This window comes from Amblyomma maculatum, chromosome 8 (genome assembly GCF_055883805.1).
Source record: "Amblyomma maculatum isolate TAMU_Amacu chromosome 8, ASM5588380v1, whole genome shotgun sequence".
Classification (NCBI taxonomy): domain Eukaryota; kingdom Metazoa; phylum Arthropoda; class Arachnida; order Ixodida; family Ixodidae; genus Amblyomma; species Amblyomma maculatum.
Genome location: NC_139351.1, coordinates 13822926 through 13826624, shown reverse-complemented (window position 1 = coordinate 13826624; position 3699 = coordinate 13822926). Strand labels below are relative to the sequence as shown.

The following is a 3699-nucleotide window of genomic DNA, read 5'->3' as shown; positions in this document are numbered from 1 at the left end:
GGAGGTCTCAAGAAGCAAGCTTTGAAAGCGCACTGGAACACCCCACTTAGATACGCACGCGATAGAGATCTCTCAACGTGAAGCTCTTGCGTGGAACGCTTCACCGCAATTCCACGTCAATTTTTCGCTTTTCTCGCCCGCTACTTTTATAGTCGCTCAGCTCGCGCAGTGCCAGGCGCAAACCTCGACCCATCCATCATTTTCGTGGTACCCAGTGCTTTGCTGACCCCATTGTCTACCTTTAACGCTCTTCACCGCTCGTGCCTTTGAAGGGCAGAGGTAGTTTGCTTATTTCATGACACAAGAAGACAAAATTTGGACCCGGTGTTCATAAATTATCCATTCATCACTGCATTCACTGTATGACAAGGTATACACTCTTAGAAAAAAGGTAGTATTTTTACTAACTTTAGGGTAGCAACTGCTTGTCACATATGTTACTACCTTGTTAGTAAGTGCAGTTAGCAATGGGAAGGTTAGTAACTGTTACTAACCTTCCAGTTGCTAACTTCAGTTACTAATAGGGTAGCAACCCATTGAGTTAGTAAGTGCAGTTAGTAACGGGTAAGTTAGTAAAAGTTACTAACCCTGCCGTTACTAACTGCAGTTGCTAAAAGGGCAGTAACTCATTGAGCTAGTAATATGTATACATACATATAAAACTTTTAAAATTCCTGCTGCTCACATCAGAACTGCCTCTTGAGCTGAACTACATGGACAGGGAGGGCACCTTTTGCTCTGCAAGTAATAACAATGAATATGTTTAACATCGGTAAAATCAGTATTACATTTTGAATTTAAGCCAGAGTCACATAATTGTAGCCCATTAATATGCACAAACAATTCTGCTGATGCACATTTTGTACCAAGCCAAACTTATAACTACAATTGATTCATATTCGGTGCTTTGCACTTGGTGAGGAGCAAATGTCTTGCTCTATTTCGCACTGCTGGAGAAATGCAGCATGCTCACGAATCAATTTATGCGCACACTTCTTAATAGGTGCATCTCAAACGGCTGTACATATAAATTTTGTTCGCATAAAATATTTCATCATCTCATCCCGGGCTTCTATTTCGCAAGCACAACACGCGTATTAATTTTACACGTAAAAAACATTATTCATGACATTTTTGCTAATTATCCGCATTTCCGCTGTGATATTCTAAACAGAAAAGGGAAATTTGCACTTCTATTTAGCCCTAGCTGAAATGCCATGGATGTGGTATCTGCAGAAGGTGTTTTCCCGTCACGCAAACTGAAAAATTAAAAAAACTTGCCTTCTTTTACACAAGAGACTCCAATCAACTCTCATCAAATTATTGCTCATTGTCATATGAACAGGGGGCCAGAAGTTTGGTTCATGGATGTTGATCAGGAACTAAAATTTGCACTGTTTAAAAGCCAGGAAAAAATATACTCAAATAGCGCAGAACGGACAGAACTTTTATTTTCCCTCCAAATCTACATTATGCAGTCTTCTTCAAGCCCTCTTCAATGCACGATATGGTGCGCAGTACTAACAGGGTCCTGGTTGATGTTGAAGGCCACAAAAATGTTATAAAACAGCAAATGTGTTCTTGTTGTGGCTGCTGTACTTAATATCAAAAATCCAATATATTTCTATAACAGCTGCAATACCGTCTGGTCAATGGCATCCATATTGAGTGCCTCAAAAGTGGCGACGATTTCTTTTGCTTCATGCAGCTGCGAAGTCTCCAAAGAAAGAGCGGGGTAGGTGTCCTGCGCCAATACCATGAGTCAAAATTAGTGCCAATTTTATGAGTAAACTATCGAAGGGAAATTAAACAGTACACTTACCGGCCCTTTCAGAAATCTGGGCTGCTCTTTCAGAAGCATCGGCAATATGCGTAGAGCACCAACCGCGAAGCAATCAGTCAACCAAAATTCTGTTATAGCACTGAGCAAGACTATGAACATGAAAAAGTTATACATACATTTTTTGTGCCTCCTTCCAATTTTTCGAGATGTGCTCCTATCTCGGAGGCTGTTTCTTTGGCACACCGTCGGCCCTTGGCCAGCTCCAAGCACCGTGCTCCGTAGTGATTTATAAATGCCAACAACTTCGGTACGAAATTTATGCCTGTCATTGCGGTGAAGTCCTCATGAAGCTTGAATGAGAAAAATTTTCACTTAATTACTAAACTCAATATTTTTATCGATAATATTAAAACATAAATCGAGACACAAAAGGAAACACCTGACAGAAGTCTGTCTGGTTGGGAAATTTACCTTAAGGTACAGGTGAATAACCCCAACAAATTTCTTTAACAGAAAGACACGAAGTTTCGAAGCGGACTTGGCTGCTTCTTGGTGTAACTCCGGGCGAGGCGCAGCTTGGTTTTTTAATTTTAAGCCCCTGCATTGACCACCTCCGTGTCAATGGCCGCAAACCATAAATGTATGAAGAGGGAAGGGTCCCAAGAGAGCGATTAACGTTCCCCGTTGTTTGCTGAATATGCCACGACTCAGGTAAAAGCCTCCTGCGCATATTAGTGTCATTGTCTTTTATAACCGTTCTATTGAAGTCGATTTTGTGATCGCATCTGTTGCAGTGTTCGGACACCGCACTGGCTGACTATGCATTTGTTAAACGTCCGCTCTGTGTTGCTTCATGCTTTCCTCGAAGTTTTTCTTTTCCCCTACATATGAAGCCGGGTAGACCAAGCAGGGGTTTTGTATAGACCATGCTTTGAATATTTTTTTTAGGGTGGCGGTCTTTCGGGCGAGATAGGAGACGTTCGATGCTGGTTGCCAGACCCTTCCCTCTTCGCACATCCATGGTTTGCGACCATTGGCGCGCAGGTCGTCAACACAACGGCTTAAAAAGCCAAGCTGCGCCTTGATTAGAATTACACCATGAAGAAGGGGCCCAGTCGGCTTCAAACCGTCGTGTTTTTTTGTTAAACTTAGATGGGATTCTTCACCTGTACCTTGAATGAGGACAATGTGCATTCATGCGAGAAAGAATTCGGAAAAGGAATAAATATAGCATCCTGCTCACCATTTCCGCATTCGATAAAGCAGGGTAATTTTCGATAACTTCGGCTGTTGGTGACTGCGTGTCTTTCATCCACTGCCTCCTTGATGCACTAGCTGGTCTGTTTCATCAAATCGGATAGCTTCGTGTTATAAGGAGAAGGCCGCTTGACCTCTTTTTTCATGAACTCCACGTGTCCATTAACGGTCAGTTCATCATGCAGAATTGCTGCGTCTGGTGGGAGATTTGTAGTCTGAAAAGAAACACCAAAATGAAGAGCGGCAGGGCTGAATAATCTACATATAATACAAAAAGGGCAAGCCTAATATATACTGTTTCTAACGTTTCTTTGAATTACGTTGCATCGTTTCTGTTACTAGACATGCGCGATGAAGCTGTTTTCACTGCACTACTGGCCCAATCGCATTAGTCAGATCACAGTGATTGCGCGAAACAACCCTATTCAAGGTAAGCCAAGGCAAAAACAATCGAAGCTGAGCATTTTCTTCCTGTGTAAGCTATTCACAAAGGAAAAATGCAGTGTTAGGAAATACATCAAGTTAGAATGCCCGGGGATGAACATAGCTGAATTGCCGCAAAAGTGCTTTCGATATTTATCCCTTTAATGAGAAGTATTTCTGAATGCTTGAAAATGCTCATGTAAGTCTTAAAGTCTTACTTTCCACTGAAAAACATG

At 41.8% G+C, this 3699-nt stretch overlaps 1 long non-coding RNA gene across 1 annotated transcript; it reads right to left on the bottom strand.

Moving 5' to 3' along the window:
* Positions 1-1506: 1506 nt before the first annotated feature.
* Positions 1507-2128, bottom strand: LOC146180569 (uncharacterized). The gene is made up of 3 exons (XR_014700387.1): positions 1960-2128; positions 1823-1843; positions 1507-1744 (listed from the first exon to the last, which is right to left on the bottom strand). It is a non-coding gene; the product is annotated as an uncharacterized LOC146180569 (long non-coding RNA).
* Between the last annotated feature and the right edge of the window lie 1571 nt (positions 2129-3699).